This window comes from Cervus elaphus, chromosome 16 (assembly GCF_910594005.1).
Source record: "Cervus elaphus chromosome 16, mCerEla1.1, whole genome shotgun sequence".
Classification (NCBI taxonomy): domain Eukaryota; kingdom Metazoa; phylum Chordata; class Mammalia; order Artiodactyla; family Cervidae; genus Cervus; species Cervus elaphus.
Window position 1 is genome coordinate 1,191,389 of NC_057830.1, and position 18,958 is coordinate 1,210,346.

At 49.3% G+C, this 18,958-nt stretch overlaps 1 protein-coding gene across 25 annotated transcripts in view; it reads right to left on the reverse strand.

Moving 5' to 3' along the window:
* MYT1L (myelin transcription factor 1 like) overlaps positions 1–18,958 on the reverse strand; it is a 394,736-nt gene that overhangs the window by 233,137 nt on the left and 142,641 nt on the right. The window contains exon 3 of one of the 25 annotated variants that reach the window (XM_043927251.1): positions 18,168–18,280. The exons of the other annotated variants lie outside the window; for them this stretch is intronic. The gene's annotated coding sequence lies outside the window, so the exon portion shown is untranslated. The remainder of the gene's footprint in view (positions 1–18,167; positions 18,281–18,958) is intronic. 25 annotated transcript variants of the gene reach the window in all.

Genomic DNA, 18,958 nt, shown 5'->3' on the forward strand with positions numbered 1-18,958 from the left:
TTTGGATGACATATGCATTGGACATATGAGAAAAGACACCAGATGGAAATTGAGAAAACCATACACATTTCATGAATATTCCAAGAAAACAAAAATGCCCTGGTTTTCCTTCTTAAATTTTATATGCTTTTCTTATAGGATGGGGGTGCTTTGCTTTTGCTTTCATTTAATTTAAGAGAAAATGTCTGTTGCTATAGAAATGTGTTTTCAAGCTGAGCTTGTTATCACACTGGCTAGTCTTTGAGATTTGTCAGCAGTAGTCAGGGCCTCTCTTAGGACTAGATTGGGTCTTATTTCCATAAACTTTAAGCAAAGCAGACAAAGGAACCACTGTGCAGATCTTCAGAATGTCACAGACTTCAGATCTAAGTCACACGCTGAGCCCTGAAAGGGACTTCACACCTGGTCCTTGTGTGGGTCCCAGTCCTCTCTGTCCAGCGACCTCGAGAAGACTGTGTTCACCATCTGGGTGGGCTGGCTGCTCTCAAGGCTGCATTTAGGTGGTTTTGGTCCCTAAAGCTCTCTTCTCCTGCATCACATCTGTCCCGTGAGCCAAAGCAGCAAACGGCACGCCCAGATCACACCGGAGCCCGGTCGGTGGGTTTTGGAGTGTCGTCAGTGAGATGAATCTTAAATACGCCTTGGCTCTTGCCAGGCAGATTTAAGTGAAAAAACTTCTGACTCCCTGTTCTTGTTTCCTCGGAGGAAAATCTGCAAGGAAAGACTTGGCAGAGTCACAGGGAGCCGTGAAGCTGCGCCCTTGGCAGGGAGTCACCTCACCAGCAATGTGTATGTTCCAGGCTGTCACCCCTGAGCTGCTCCCCACAAAACCCGTAGGCCTGGTGAGAACCCACACTTAGCATCCTGGTCCCCCCACACACGAGCCTAGAGCAGAAGCCCAGCCAGCCTCCATCACCGTGCTGACTCCAGCCGGGATTTGGATGAGTGTACATGGGCTCTGTTCTCACGTAGGGCTCTGCTTTCTGAGCTCCCTCTCACTGTCCTTACATAACACGTGCACATGAACGCACAGGCATGCTGGCTCACACGCAGTGTACACACACACACAGTGTACACACACACACACACACACTTGAAACCATACATAAACATTGACATGGAGCCACAGGCGGCAATGGCAGTGAGTCGTCATCTCCCGGTCTTCCCATGACAGGTGGAAGGCGCAGGTGGAACCAGAGTTTCTGTTCCCTGGAAGTTGGGGGACAGAGAGTGTTTGAATTGAAGGTCTGCACCCTAACCTACAGGCTGATCTGTTGCTCTCTGAGGCCCTGGGACTGGTGGCAGGGAGTTAAGTAGTCTTAATCGTGGGAGATTCCCTGGTGGCTCAGCTGGAAAAGCATCTTCCTGCAGTGTGGGAGACCTGGGTTCCATCCCTGGGCTGGGAAGATCCCCTGGAGGAGGGAACAGCTACCCACTCCAGTATTCTGGCCTGGAGAATTCCATGGAACATATAGTCCATGGGGTAGCAAAGAGTTGGACGCGACTGAGTGACTTTCACTCTATAATTGTGGAAGAAGTGCAATCTCATGTCTGAAAGGACTTCTGATAGCATGAAAGGAGTCCTCCTGCTTGTCTCTCAGGTTAGTAAGGACAGACGGCTGGAGCGAAAGGCTGGGGCGGGGACAGCAGGTGCTCCCTGGGACTCCTGCCCCAGACCCAGGCGGAGCCAGCATCTCAGGCCCGGGAAACACCCGGGGAAGCCAGCGGTGGTCAGCACGGTGCCGATGGAGCTGCCGTTCGCCTGAACTACAGGCACGGGTAAGTGGAGCTGTGGCTGGAGTCCCAGGGTGACTGCCGGCTCCGAACAGGTCAAACAGTCCAGGCTTCTGGACTCTTGTGCTCTCCTTGGCACCAAGACTGAACAGAGCCCAGCTACGGCGTGACTGCACGCTCCGCAGGGGTGCAGGGGCGCAGGAAGGGGGGGTGTCCAGGGGAAGGACTGCAAACAGCCTGAAGTTACCTGCACACCAGGTATGCTCTGAGCTTCCCTTCCAGTCTCAGGTGTTCTGGAAGTACGGACGAAGGTGCTGCCTGCGTTCGGGCCAGCTCCCCTCCTGCACACACCCATGCCCACTTGCCAGCAAAGCCGACACTTAACGCCACACTTCAGCAGGTGGGCATGTGTCCCCTGCACAAAGCTGCAGGGCCCACGGCCTTCTGTTGTGTAAATAAGTACACCTGTGGGATGGAGAAGCCAGGAGCAACTTCTGGACTTGGAGCCCCCGGCAGCCTCCAGCCCAGTAACCACCCAGATGACCATAAACCCCAGATTCTACCCCCTTAACCACCTACACTCTCTGCAGGAAATGGCTGAGGGAGGCTTTTCCTTGAACATCCTTCTAGGTGGTGCTTCCTTGTCCTCCCCTCGCCCCACAGACATGCAGGAAGACGCTCACGAGTTCACAGTCTGCCATGCTCGGAGCTGGATCAGCCCTCGGAACTGGGGCTCCAACTTCGCAGGTGGACAACTGCGGATGAGACCCCACCCATCCACTTCACACCTCAGATTCCTCACTGCAGACAGAAAGAATCAGAGTGGCAACCTCATGGCTGTGGAGGGGTTTTAATGGGACAATGTATGTGCCAACCACCCAGCACATAATGCTTGTTATGGACCCACCCTTTTGGTCCTCGTCAGTGTAAACATGTACAAAAGTCAGACGATGCAAGCTTAGCAAACACTAGGAAAACTTCCTGAGATACCAACTTTTTTCTCAAATAAATGCCTTCCCACTTAGAGTTCATAGTCCTCATGGAAAGGGAAGGGACGCCACTATTTGGGAAAAGGGTAAAGGGCCAGAAGGATTTATCGTGCTTTCTTATAGAGAAGGAGCCAGACAGTAGAGAAGGGAGCATCTCTTTCTGAAAGCATGCCAGCGAATCAGTGAAGGTAAGTGGTAGAGGCCAGTCTGTAAACCTGAAGATGCTCTGGGGGTGGTAAAGAGCATCACCAGCCGAAAAGGTTGGTGGGTGATGTTCTAACAGATGGATAGGCTGATGACGCGTGACCCCCGTCCCAGCATAGCAGTACGGGAGGGGACGGCAGACCTCGCAGGCTTCCCTCTCATTCTGATGAATCAGGGACACAGAAGTCACACCTGAGTCTCGTGACGCCTCTGACCCAGAGATACAGAGGTCAGAGGTCAGAGGAACACAGTAATGACACGCCAGAGACGGCGCGGCCCAGGCCAGCAGGCGGGCCCCTCTGCAGGCCGAGCGGGCAGCTTCGCTGCTGTGCTTACACGGGGGGGGAGGAGAGGGGGCACCCGTGGGGGCAAAGCAGGGGCTGCAGTCACCCAGCAAGAGGCCCTGAGCGCGAGTTTGACGCAAACTCTACACAGAAGCTTGTGAGATAGTCTTGGGACTCAGCGTCCTGCCTGAATAGTTGATGATAATTAAGACTTTGTTTTTTTAAGGTTTGGTAGGTGGTTATGCTTTTATAAAACAGAACTTTCATATTTTAGCAATTTATACTGCTGTATCTCTAGATAAAATTACACACTAGCATGGATTTGCTTCTAAGTAAGCTGCGTCTGGGGAGGCAAGATTGATGGGGTGTAGAAAAAGTGAGTTTGGCCACTCTTTGAATCATGCATAATAAAAAGATTTTAAAAAATGTTAAAGAGAGAATAAGTAATTATATTTGCCACATCACAGATCACAGGTAATGAGATTTAAGAAAAGAACAAGAACCAGGCTCCCAGGGCCCATGGGCATGAAGAGGGTGGAGGTGGGCAGCCAGCCTACAGGGGGTCGCCGGGCAGGAGGGGGCGCGGGGAGGCCAGGGGTTCACCAGCTTGATGAGCGGCTGTGGGTGAGGACAAACACCCTCCACTGACGCAATAAGAATCTGTGGGGTATTCATTTAAAAAGTTCACACTCGGGCCCTCACTGATATAATAGGTCACAGATGGTGATCACAAATTTATGGAGAAAAAAATCACCCCAGGTGATGCTCAGGTAGGCGGTCCTGGAGCTGCCCTGAAAAACTCGAGTCTAGCGCCAGGCCTGCTGTTTCAGAAACAGACACTCTCGTGATGGTTTACCCGCAGGACAAACCCGCGTTAACCAAGTTCCAAGTTCACAGACGGTGTTTAAGCGGCGAGCCAGCCTGAGTGCAGTGCCTCTGAGGGGAACAGAAACGACCTTCAGAGCCGAGTCCGTGTCTTCCCTGGGAGGCAGGCCTGTGGGCAAGTGGCAGCGGTGACCCTTACGGGGATGGAGCGGAACCAGGAAGGGATGCCGCGGGGCGCACGTGTCTGTATGCCCCGGGGGTCTGTACGGACACACCGGGGTCTGGACGCACGGTGGTCCAGGTCACTTGGCCCTGCCGACTTGCTCCAGGAGGACATGGGCCTGGGGCCGGGGTCCCTGTCTGGGGGTCTGTGCTCACCAGCTCCCCTCCAGGCAGGACTGCGTCTGGAATCTGATTTCCAAGAGATGGGAGGTTCACTCCGGCCCCACACACCCCGCTCTCAGCAACCCCCTCACCTCCCGCTGCGTTCTGGCGCTGTGAGCTCCAGATGGCAGAGCTCCTGGAGGAAGGATGGGGCTGTCGAGCTGCAGCAGGGCCGTGGTGTGAGCAGGAAGTACACTCGCACACGTTACACTTCCTGACTTCATTCCGCGGTCCCTCGGTAAACAGCCGGGCCATCCTGACGGATTCCGGTGATGGTGAGCTATTCAGACACTGGACACACCCTGTTCCCCTCGGGCTGCACCGCCTCTTTCTACTTCGATAGGTGCTCAGGGTGATCTGATCTGCAGCCTTCCCAGCTCCTGGGGGCAGAGGGCTTCCTGACCATCCTCCCACCTGCCCCAGCTGCACTTATTTGCATTTTTTTGTAAGAGCAAATCATTAGTGGGAAATTTCTGAAAAAGCATTTTAAAGATTTATAACTGAAATAGAATTTATATCATCTCCTTGTCATCATGAAAAGTAAAACACCAAACAACGCAAGCAAACAAACTGACTCTGGCATTCCTGGCCACCATCCTGCAGCTGGGCCTGTCCAGGGGTCACTGGAGGAGTCTAACCAAGAAGACAAGGTGGCTAGTATGGATATCATTGTATCAATGAAAAAAGCAACATTGTAGCTTATCTTGTTCACGGAGAGAGGCTTCTTCCCCTCACGGATTTTCATAGGTGGGCTAACATTTAATGTAGCAAATGTAATCTCAGCATATTTCTACAACATGGCACCTATTTTTATAATTTAGAGATATAAACCTACATTTCACATAAATACAATTTTCTTACAGATACTGAAAACAAAGAATGTGTGTGTGCTCACTCACTCGGTTGTGTCCCACTTACACAACCCCGTGGACTGTAGCCCGCCAGGCTTCTCTGTCCATGGAGTTTTCCAGGCAAGAATACAGGAGTGGATTGCATGTCCTTCTCCAGGGGATCTTTCCAACCCAGGGATCAAACCTGCATCTCCTGTATCTCCTGCATCGGCAGGTGGATTCTTTACCGCTTGAGGCACCTAGGGGAGCCCTGGACAAAGAGCAGAGACCACAGTCCAGCCCTTCTTGATAAGTTTGGCTAATTAGGATGTTTGTTTTACTTCACAAGAAGGATGCAATGACACTGAGCACTGGAGGCCATGCAGGTGAACGGTTTGTTTGGCTGCTTCTTACAGAATTAGGTCTGTAATTTTATCTTTATTGTCCTCCTCCCCCTTCATCCCTTCCTTCCTATGGTTCGCTTTTTAGATCCTTTGAACAAAGTGCTCTCAGGCCATCACTTCCGGGGCTGTTTGTGCCTCTCTGCACACCCCATGTGGCTGCAGGGGTCCGCGTGCCAGGGAACAAGGGCACGGGCATCCGGGCAGCAGGTGGGTCCACGCTCACCGCGACCCCACGTCTGACTGCATGGTGGCCGGGCTCCCCGCTCCGCTCAGGCTCCTGTGGTCGGGGCCCTGCTCGACGGCAACATTAGTGCCCGGGGTGCTCAGACACTAACCATCGCTTCTGCTTCCCGCGTGAGAATGAATTACAGACCGGGTTCACACAACTTCGACATTTTGCCTAGCAATTCCAGAGCACGTGAAAGAGAGATAAACTATTTGTAGGTGATAGTCAGAATTTTCAGGAGAGCACACACTGCTTCTCAGAAAGAGGAACTTCCTGTGTCATCGTGGCCTTTCCAACCGCATCCTCACACACACACTCTCACACCAGGACGCAGGCAGTTATTTCCCTCAGTCAGGCACAGCCCAAGGAGACGCGGTGCCTGAGCGAGGAAGGCGCCTCGGCCTGAGTCTACTTGCAGCTCTGTGACAACCAAGGGCTTTGGCCTTGGAAACCCCCTGTGGAGTGGGGGTCACTGCCAGTCAGGTGACCCCAGGATGAAGCTCTGTTGGACGTGGACCTGCTCCCCTAGGGGGATTGGGAGCCGGCCCAGAACACCCCACCCAGAGCTTATCCTTACTCAAGTAGTAAGGGGATGCTCAGTTCTGCTCTCAACATGGCACAGTTTAATGGATGCTTGAGAAAAACGGATGCGGTAAACTTGCCTTGTGGCTGCGTGGACCATGTCGTGCCCACTGCCTAGTACTGGTGAGTACAAGTCACACAGGCACACACAGGCCTACACAGATACACACACACACACAGGCCTACACAGACACACACACACACACACACAGGCCTACACAGATACACACACACACACAGGCCTACACAGATACACACACACACAGACAGGCCTACACAGATACACACACACACACAGGCCTACACAGATACACACACACACACACAGGCCTACACAGACACACACACACACACAGACAGGCCTACACAGATACACACACACACACAGGCCTACACAGATACACACACACACACACACAGGCCTACACAGATACACACACACACACAGGCCTACACAGATACACACACACATACACAGACCTACACAGATATACACACACACACACACACACACACACACAGGCCTACACAGATACACACACACACACAGGCCTACACAGATACACACACACACACACAGGCCTACACAGATACACACACACATACACAGACCTACACAGATACATTCACACACACACACACACACACACACACACAGAGGCCTACACAGATATAGGCCTACACAGACGCACACATACACACTCAGAGGCACACACAGATACACACAGACACACACAGGCCTACACACATACACACACACACACAGGCCTACACAGACACACACACACACACAGGCCTACACAGATACACACACACACACACAGGCCTACACAGATACACACACACATACACAGGCCTACACAGACACACACAGGTCTACACACATATACACACACACAGGCCTACACAGATACACACACACAGGCCTACACAGATACACACACACACACAGGCCTACACAGATACACACACACACACACACACAGGCCTACACAGATACACACACACACACACAGGCCTACACAGATACACACACACACACACACACACAGGCCTACACAGATACACACACACACACACACAGGCCTACACAGATACACACACACACACAGAGGCCTACACAGATACACACACACACACACACACACACAGGCCTACACAGATACACACACACACACACAGGCCTACACAGATACACACACACACACACACAGGCCTACACAGATACACACACACACACACAGGCCTACACAGATACACACACACACACACAGGCCTACACAGACACACACACACACACAGACAGGCCTACACAGATACACACACACACACAGGCCTACACAGACACACACACACACACACAGGCCTACACAGATACACACACACACACACAGGCCTACACAGATACACACACACACACAGGCCTACACAGATACACACACACACACACACACACACACACACAGGCCTACACAGATACACACACACACACAGGCCTACACAGATACACACACACACACACAGGCCTACACAGATACACACACACACATAGGCCTACACAGATACACACACACACACAGGCCTACACAGATACACACAAACACACACACAGGCCTACACAGATACACACACACACACAGGCCTACACAGATACACACACACATACACAGACCTACACAGATATACATGCACAGAGGCCTACACAGATACATTCACACACACACAGGCCTACACAGATATAGGCCTACACAGACGCACACACACACTCAGAGGCACACACAGATACACACAGACACACACAGGCCTACACACATACACACACACACACAGGCCTACACAGACACACACACACACATAGGCCTACATAGATACACACACACACACACAGGCCTACACAGATACAGACACACATACACAGGCCTACACAGACACACACAGGTCTACACACATATACACACACAGGCCTACACAGATACACACACACAGGCCTACACAGATACATGCACACACATACACAGGCCTACACAGATACACACACACACATACACAGGCCTACACAGATACACACACACATACACAGGCCTACACAGACACACACAGGTCTACACACATATACACACACAGGCCTACACAGATACACACACACAGGCCTACACAGATACATGCACACACACACACAGGCCTACACAGATACACACACACACAGGCCTACACAGATACACACACACACACACACAGGCCTACACAGATACACACACACACATACACACAGGCCTACACAGATACACACACACACATACACAGGCCTACACAGACACACACAGGTCTACACAGATATACACACACACACACACACGGCCTACACAGATACATTCACATACACACACACACACAGGCCTACACAGATACATTCACATACACACACACACACAGGTCTACACACATATACACACACACATACACAGGCCTACACAGATACACATACACAGGCCTACACAGATACACACACACACACACAGGCCTACACAGATACACACACACATACACAGGCCTACACAGATATATATATACACAGGCCTACACAGATACACACAGGCCTACACAGATATATATATACACAGGCCTACACAGATATATTTATACACAGGCTTACACAGATACACACAGGCCTACACAGATATATATATACACAGGCTTACACAGATACACACAGGCCTACACAGATATATATATACACAGGCCTACACAGATACACACAGGCCTACACAGATACACACACACACACACAGGCCTACACAGACACACACACACACAGGCCTACACAGATATATATATACACAGGCCTACATAGATACACACAGGCCTACACAGATATATATATACACAGGCCTACACAGATACACACAGGCCTACACAGATATATATATACACAGGCCTACGCAGATACACACAGGCCTACACAGATACACACACACACACACACACACAGGCCTACACAGACACACACACACACAGGCCTACACAGATATATATATACACAGGCCTACACAGATACACACAGGCCTACACAGATATATATATACACAGGCCTACACAGATACACACACACACACACACAGGCCTACACAGATACAGACACACATACACAGACCTATACAGATACATTCACATACACACACATACACAGGCCTACACAGATATAGGCCTACACAGACGCACACACACACACACTCAGAGGCACACACAGCCTACACAGACACACATACAGGCCTATAGAGATACACATACACACACACAGGCCTACACAGATACACACACACATACACAGGCCTACACAGACACACACAGGTCTATACACATATACACACACACAGGCCTACACAGATACACACACACACACACAGGCCTACACAGATACACACACACTCAGGCCTACACAGATATACATGCACACACACAGGCCTACACAGATACACACACACATACACAGGCCTACACACACACACACACACACACACAGGCCTACACAGATATACACACACAGGCCTGCACAGATATAGGCCTACACAGATGCACACACACACACTCAGAGGCACACACAGATACACACAGACACACAGGCCTACAGAGATACGCACGCACACACACACACACACACTCAGAGGCCTAAGAGAACCACACACACAGGCCTGCACACACACACACAGGTGTCCAAACAGATGCACATGACACATGTGCTCTCACACACTTGCACACGCACATGTGCTCTCTCTCACACACAGACGTACATTCACACATCCTCCTGAACCTTTTGAAAGTGGATTGTAGGGGTCACAGTTACTCACGCCTAACCCTTCAATATTCATTTTATAAGGGAGCAAAAAATTCTCCTACATAACCCAATAGTAATTTTAACAACAAAGAAAGTTACTATTGTTTCAATCACATCAGAAAACGTACATGCCATATTCACACTCCTCATTACTCCCAAATATTTTCTGTAGCTCTTTTGCCATATTAAAAAATGCAGCTAAGATATAAAATCACCTTCTTTTTATACGGTAAAGAATCTCTAAAGAGTATGTTGCTATGTTTTTCCACTTTTTGTCATGACATAGCTATCTCCTGAATGTTATTTTAGAAAACACTTGAATAATTTTGAAAGCTGACCTTGAAATTATAACTTTATTACTGAATAAGTGGACAAGCAGTGACACAGCTTCTTGTTTCATACTTTGTAAAACAAACTTAGTTAGAGGATTTTAGGGAGAAGAGCAGGCGTGGAGTGTAGGATCACGGGAGACGGCGGTTGCTTAGAGGTGCTGTGCGCACGTGGCCAGCATCACACATGGTGCTGGGCTGGGTCCTCCGCTTCCTCACTCACCTCCCCTCTCCCGTTTCCTTCCTCCCCCCTCCTTGCTTTCCTCCACCCTTCCCTCCTGGCCCTCCTTCCCTTCCTTCGTTTATATTTGCATGGCTCAAAAATAAGAAAACGTGACTAAACAAACAAATAAAAACAATGGCGACACCCCTGAATTCTGCCCGCTCTGCGCAGTGACAACACAACCTCTTCTCCTGGCTTCCTGTCACCGTCCAGAAGCTTTTATGCAAATACAAGCAAAGAGACGCGCGGTTCAGGCTTCTGCTTCTCTTCGACATCTTACCTTTTTCTTTAACAAAATATCCTTGAAATCTTTCTCCCTCAGTTCACGAAGCGCTTCTTCATTTTTATGCAGCTGCATGGCAAGAGAAGGCACTTTGATTGGAAGAGCAGAAAGCGTAACACAGATGGAAGTCAGATCACTTCTGCCTCGTCTTTGATGGCGAAGCTAGTGTGTTTTGGTTCTTTATGAATAATAATCACAATGACTCCAATGAGGGAGGATGAGCTGGGCCCGAGACGCTCAGCCCTGGGTGTCATGGGTGAAGTTTCAGGCCATCCTCAACGAAGCAGATGACGAAGCAGAAAACATCCAGCCTATTGTACAGATGGAAATGCTGAGATTCTAGAAGATGGAGGGTGTCATTTCTTCCTGCTTTCAAGTCTGGGCTGTTCTGTCCACAGTCCCATGCGATGCTGTCTGCGTCTCACCAGGACTTACACACCATCCTGCTTGCCTCCACGGCCACTGTCCCCCGCCTCTCCCCAAGCAGCCCTGTCCTGGGTGAGACCTCGGCCTACCGCATGGACCGTTGAACCACAGTCCTTCTCACTGTCTTGTTGAGGACAGGTGCCCTCCCGGTGGCTGTGTTTAAACTCACCTGGGTTTCCTCACCACCCACAGAGCTCACCCCCTACTCACAGCAGCCACGCCCCCTCCTGCTCCCACCCTCAGACCCCTGGGTCTTTGCAGACGCTGGTTCATTGTCTGTAACACTCACGTCTGTCTGCAAAGTGTGCGTTAATTCTCCCAGAATCCACACGGCCTCCCCAGGAGCACTGAGCTTCTCCCACGTTTAGGGTGAGTTAGACTTTATCACTTTCTGCATACCCCTGTCATAGCTCTCTCTGCAGTGTGTTGCGTGTTTTGGGGGGTATATGTTTTTGGGTTCCAAAATCACTGCAGATGGTGACTGCAGCCATGAAATTAAAAGATGCTTACTCCTTGGAAGGAAAGTTATGACCAACCTAGACAGCATATTAAAAAGCAGAAACATTACTTTGCCAACAAAGGTCCATCTAGTTAAGGCTATGGTTTTTCCAGTAGTCATGTATGGATGTGAGAGTTGGACTATAAAGAACGCTGAGTTACGAAGAATTGATGGTTTTGAACTGTGGTGTTGGAGAAGACTCTTGAGAGTCCCTTGGACTGCAAGGAGATCCAACCAGTCCATCCTAAAGGAGATCAGTCCTGGGTGTTCATTGGAAGGACTGATGTTGAAGCTGAAACTCCAGTACTTTGGCCACCTCATTCAAAGAGTTGACTCATTGAAAAAGACCCTGATGCTGGGAGGGATTGGGGGCAGGAGGAGAAGGGGGCGACAGAGGATGAGATGGCTGGATGGCATCACCGACTCGAGGGACATGAGTCTGAGTAAAATCCGGAAGTTGGTGATAGACAGGGAGGCCTGGCGTGCTGCAATTCATGGGGTCGCAAAGAGTCGGACACGACTGAGTGACTGAACTGAACTGACGTGCCCCCATTAAAGGGTTAAATGTGAACAGATATGCGGCAGAATTCCCTAATTCTACTGTTTGTGTGGAGCAGCTGAGTCAAAAATATTACAGAAATGCACACAATTATACAGCTATGTGTATGGATGATGCTTGCAATAATTTATTTAACTTTTTTTATAATAAAAAAAAAGGGGGGCCTTCTCTAATGGTCCAGTGGTTAAGAATCTGCTGCCAATGCAGGGGACACAGGTTTGACGCCCAGCCCGGGAAGATCCCACAGGCTGAGGAGCAGCTCTGCCCACAGGCTGCGACTACCGAGCCTGCACTCTGGAGCCGGGGCTCCGCGACACGAGACGCCCCTGCAGCGAGGGGCCCGTGCGTGAGACTAGAGGGTAGCCCGCACTCGCCGCAGCTAGAGAAAGCGGCTCTGCAAGGAAGACCCAGCACAGCCAAAAGTAAACAAACAGAATGCTTAAAAAATAGGCATGCATTGCCTTTAAATGTAGGTTAAATATATTCCCTTCACGTGTACGTGTAGGAAACACAGACTCAGAAACACTCCAGAACACACATGGGCTCCGGTCAGCAGGGTTAGTGTCTGCAGGTTTACGACATAGACTTTGCAGGAGGGGTGGGCCAAGCAAAGAAAAGGCGGCATTCAGGAAGGCACCATGGCCGTGCAGTGCTTGACGGAAAAGGCCTAAGGGGGTGTGTGGGACTGAACGCATCGAATCACACTTAACACAGTAACACACACTCCAGGAAATTCAGTGGAAAATCATGGCATAAAGTGAAAATTAAATATTCCTTCCACCTTTGAACTCCAGTAAATATATATACCTTTGTTACATAAATGTTGGGACATAATATGTAAATATATATATATGTTTCCATGGTGGCTCAGTGCTGAAGACTCCATCTGCCAATGAAGGAGATGCAGGTTTGACCCCTGGGTCGGGAAGATCCCCTGGAGAAGGAAATGGCAACCCATTCCAGTATTCTTGCCTGGAACATTCCATGGACAGAGGAGCCTTGTGGGTTATAGTCCATGTAGTTGCAAAAGAGCTGGACATGACAGCAATTAAACAGCAGCAGCATGTATTTGGATAGCATCACCAACTCAACGGACGTGAGTTTGAGCAAAGTCTGGGAGACAGTGAAGGACAGGGAAGCCTGGTGTACTGCGTCCACAGGGCTGCAAAGATTCGGCCTTGACTTAGCAGCTGAACAACAACACTATATATTTGGAAAAACAAACTGAAGACCGCTTTTCAGCAACCTGTGCAGCGTTGCGGGCCCCATAGCTCGGCCCCGGTACACACAGCCGGTGACCCGCAGGAGCGTCCCTGGTTACGCCACACGGTAGCTCTCCCGGCTCTGAGGCTTGACACTGACATCCCCTAGTGTGTACGGGGTGGGGGGACGACAGCTCCAGGTGCTTGTTTTCATCTGACTTTGTGCCCACATGATTTTCAGCGTGATTTCAGGCTATTTCTCGGCAGGCGAGGTGATAAAGGGATGAAATCACTAGAGAGTGTTCTCCCCTCTGAGCCCCACGGGTTTCCTGGGCCTGCCCCACCTGCTGCAGGTGTGAGAGCTGCTCGTCCGCCTTCCTGCAGACTCTGGTCGGCTCCACCCTGACGCCCCGGCTCACACGCCAGCCAAGCGCTGGTCTATGGAGCGTCATCCCTGCGGAATCTACGGGGCGAGTTTGCAAGGAATAAAATTTGAGGACAGAGTCAGAGTTATACCCTCTTTCCCACATACAACAGTAGCCATTTAGGAGCTCTTATTTAGATGTTTACTAGAGGCCAGTAGAATTGGATTACCGTGATATTGAATGGTTTGCCTTGGAAACGAACAGAGATCATTCTGTCGTTTTTGAGATTGCATCCAAGTACTGCATTTTGGACTCTTTTGTGACAATGATGGCTAGTCCATTTCTTCTAAAGGATTCCTGCCCACAGTAGCAGATATAATGGTCATCTGAGTTAAACTCACCCATTCCAGTCCATCTTAGTTTGCCGATTCCTAGAATGTCGACATTCACTCTTGCCATCTCCTGTTTGACCACTTCCAATTTGCCTTGATTCGTGGACCTAACATTCCAGGTTCCTATGCAACATTGCTCCTTATAGCACTGGACCTTGCTTCTATCACCAGTCACATGCACAACTGGGTGCTGTTTATGCTTTGGCCCCATCCCTTCATTCTTTCTGGAATTAATTCTCCACAGATCTCCAGTAGCATATTGGGCACCTAGGGAGTTCATCTTTCAGTGTCTTATCTTTTTGTCTTTTCACACTGTTCACAGGGTTCTCAAGGCAAGAATACTGAAGTGGTTTGCCATTCCCTTCTCCAGTGGACCACATTCTATCAGCTGGATTTAGAAAAGGCAGAGGAACCAGAGGATCAAACTGCCAACATCCGCTGGATCATCAAAAAAGCAAGAGAGTTCCAGAAAAACATCTATTTCTGCTTTATTAACTATGCCAAAGCCTTTGACTGTGTGGATCACAATAAACTGTGGAAAATTCTGAAAGAGATGGGAATACTAGACCACCTGTCCTGCCTCTTGAGAAACCTGTATGCAGGTCAGGAAGCAACAGTTAGAACTGGACATGGAACAACAGACTGGTTCCAAATAGGGAAAGGAGTATGTCAAGGCTGTATATTGCCACCCTGCTTATTTAACTTATATGCAGAGTGCATCACGAGAAACACTGGGCTAGAGGAAGCACAAGCTGAAATCAAGATTGCTGGGAGAAATATCAATAACCTCAGATATGCAGATGACACCACCCTTACAGCAGAAAGTGAAGAAGAACTAAAGAGCCTCTTGATGAAAGTGAAAGAGGAGAGTGAAAAAGTTGGCTTAAAGCGCAACATTCAGAAAACTAAGATCATGGCATCTGGTCCCATCACTTCATGGCAAATAGATGGGGAAACAGTGGCTCCAAAATCACTGCAGATGGTGACTGCAGCCATTAAATTAAAAGACGCTTACTCCTTGGAGGGAAAGTTGTGACCAACCTAGATAGCATATTAAAAAGCAGAGACATTACTTTGTCAACAAAGGCCCATCTGGTCAAGGCTATGGTTTTTCCAGTGGTCATGTATGGATGTGAGAGTTGGACTATAAAGAAAGCTGAGCGCTGAAGAATTGATGTTTTTGAACTGTGGTGTTGGAGAACTCTTGAGAATCCCTTGGACTGCAAGGAGATCTAACCAGTCCATCCTAAAGAAAATCAGTCCTGAATATTCATTGGAAGGACTGATGTTGAAGCTGAAACTCCAATACTTTGGCCACCTGATGCAGAGAGCTGACTCATTTGAAAAGACCCTGATGCTGGCAAGGATTGGGGGCAGGAGGAGAAGGGGACAACGGAGGATGAGATGGTTGGATGGCATCACCAACTCAATGGACATGGGTTTGGGTGAACTCCGGGAGTTGGTGATGGACAGGGAGGCCTGGCATGCTGCGGTTCATGGGGACGCAAAGAGTCGGACATGACTGAGCAACTGAACGGAACTGAGAGGCCAGTAAATCCTGGCCTGAGGGCCAGAGCCACCTGCTGCCAACTTTGTGAATAAAGTTTTATTGGGACATGGCCCTGAGGTCTTGCTGACGAGTCGTCCTGGCTCCTTTCTCATAACAATGGTGAGACGACAGGACTCGCTAATACTAAGGTCTTTACCCCCTGGCCCTTCGTATTAAAAGTTGGCTCACTCTGATCTAAGCCGTCTGATGATTTATACCGTTTTCTCTTATAAACAGGCAGTGAAGATTTATCCTTTGTCCCAGAAGTTACTGTTACGACACACCAGTGCTCCCATTTTAAAATGCTAATCTGTTCACTTCAATCTGCTGTTTCATTTCATCGCCCAGGAACTTAAGTGTTTACGACACGCTCAGAGCAAATATATACTGATTATCCCCCAAGGGCCAAACACTGATCTTCGAAGGATAAATACCCAGGACTCAGAGTGCAAGTGTGGGTGTCCCCTGCCTCCGGTGCTCTGCCCGTGGGCCTCCTGGGTGCCGTCAGCAGAGCCCATGGGGCGAGACGCGGTCAGGGCCGGGTGAGACGGCCTGAGTGTTGGCCCTGCCCTTGCTGTCACTGCGACTGTTCTCCCATCGGCCTCGGGGACTCTGAGTGTGCCCACAAGAGTCCCACCACCTCCAGGGCCTGTGACACTCGGCCAGAGGCCGGGCAGGCTAGAAATTTTAATCCTTTTTTGAGCAAGTCCAACCACCTGCCTTGAAAATGCACAGGTCTCAGAATCAAACATCCTGCCTCCACCGAGAAGCCCACGCAAAGCCACAAGTTGAGTATAAACATGGATTTCTCTTGAAAAACTAGCTAATTTATTGACTCACTTCTTTATTTATCTATTCTTGTCTAATCTCCAGTGAGATGGGCCTTTGAATGCTGTGCAGTACACCACGGTGATAACCGTCATTTAAATGTTGAACACTTAACTCCATGCCAGAAACGCCGGTTCAGACCCATGTGAAATATTCCACTAAATATTCTTTAATTCATGACCAAATCACAATGAGACCAGACAAGACAACATCACTGCTCTGTGTGAAACAGCCACAGTTCAGAAACTTTAACAGACCTTAAAGTCAGCTCTTACTTTAATGCTCAATGTGCATAGCTTTTTTTTTTAAACTCCAGGCAAATGATGATTAAATATAATGCCTTTCCCAAACTAAACCAGCAAGCGGTTTCTTTAGGGAAAGGGAGCGAGATATAGATGAGAAAATAATTACAGCAAGCGTGACCTATTGTCCCAGTTCACAGAGCTCTGAAGACGGCAGCACCCACGAGGCTGGGGCATCTGGAAGCCGGTCCCAGCCTCTCATTCCACGTCACAGTGAGGAGCTCTGTTACCAGACAGGCAGTGGGGAGCCGGCAGACAGATAAATTGCTATCACACGGTGAGCCTTCAACGCTTGCAAGAGTTCTCGGAAACCGCCAGCATGCCAGAACTTCCCATTTCCCCCAGCAAAGTCCCAGGTGGAAAATGTATCCTGAGTCTGGTTATAGAGAAGATCCTACGAGTGTTTCTGAGGCTAGTTCCCTGCAAGTGTTCAGAGGCTGAGCTCTGCCCCGGCGGGAACCGACTCACGTGACTCTGGGAGCTGAGAGTCCCTGGAAACTGTGCTGCTTGACAGCCTCCCCCTGCCGTCTGCCAATCCCACCCCCGAGCTCCGAGCCATAATCAGTAAACCTTACTGACCAACGTAGATTTGGGGGCAAAGATTCAAGATGATGCCTTTCCATCTGAGGGTCCACGTCCCCCACCCTGGGGACCACAAGGATCCCTCAAAGCGCCCCAAGGGATGCATCTGCATGGCTTCAGGAGCCAGAATAAGGAGTGCATCCTCTTATTTAACTGCCAAGGGCTCTTTTTAGCACAAAGTGTCTGTTTGGAAAGGGTGCACGACAGGATTTCATCTGCCTTCCAGAAGCCTGGCAGCACCAGGAGCTGCGAAGGGGGTGGGGACTCAGTGGTGATTTGGGGGCAGGGAAAGGAGATGCTTGTCCTCGGCCCCTCGAGAGCGGACGACAGGTACCTGAGCTCAGCGGCCGGGCAGGTGCTCTGTGGGTCTGACTCTCTCCCTCTGTCGATCGGGGTCCGGAGAGGCCCACGGACGCGATCTCACCAGTTCTCCTCTGGGTTCATTTTCTAGAGGGCAAGACAACAGCACAACAGCAGCTGAGTGACAGGAGCCCTCTTCTCTGGGTTCACAACGACACCTTTACAAACAGCCAACTGCACGTGGGGGGCCGTAGGACTTTACCCAGAAATCCTGATACGAGGGGCGGTGATGGACAAGCAGGGAGTGCTTCTAAACCTTGAGTTAATTTATTTTGAAATCCAAGATATTTAATATTTTAAATATACGTCTGGTTTTGAAGGTAAAACGAGTGCACTTTATATTTAAATTGACCAATTATCACCAACTTTGTAAGATTATTATTTTTTTTAACACTTAGATGCAAATACGAACCAAATTAACAAGTGAAAAATATTTGAGATGTGTATTTATTTCCCAGAAATAATGTAACTTCATTCATAACCAAATAGAGCCTATTGATGACAAGGGTGTTTCTAAATGTCCACTCAATTTTATTTTCAGAGAACAACAACAAAATACATTTTCTTATTTAATGTAAATTTAGAATTTATCAAATTTTCATCAAAGTTTTCTGCAAGAGTATCTCAGTGTGAGGGACAGTTTTAGTTAGAAAAAAAATATCAAGGTGATTTTAAGATAATCTCTACTGTCAAGGGGAGAATGTATTTTGTTTAAGAAAAAAAGGCTGAACCGGAATATCAGAAAGTGGAGAGAAGGAGGGGTCT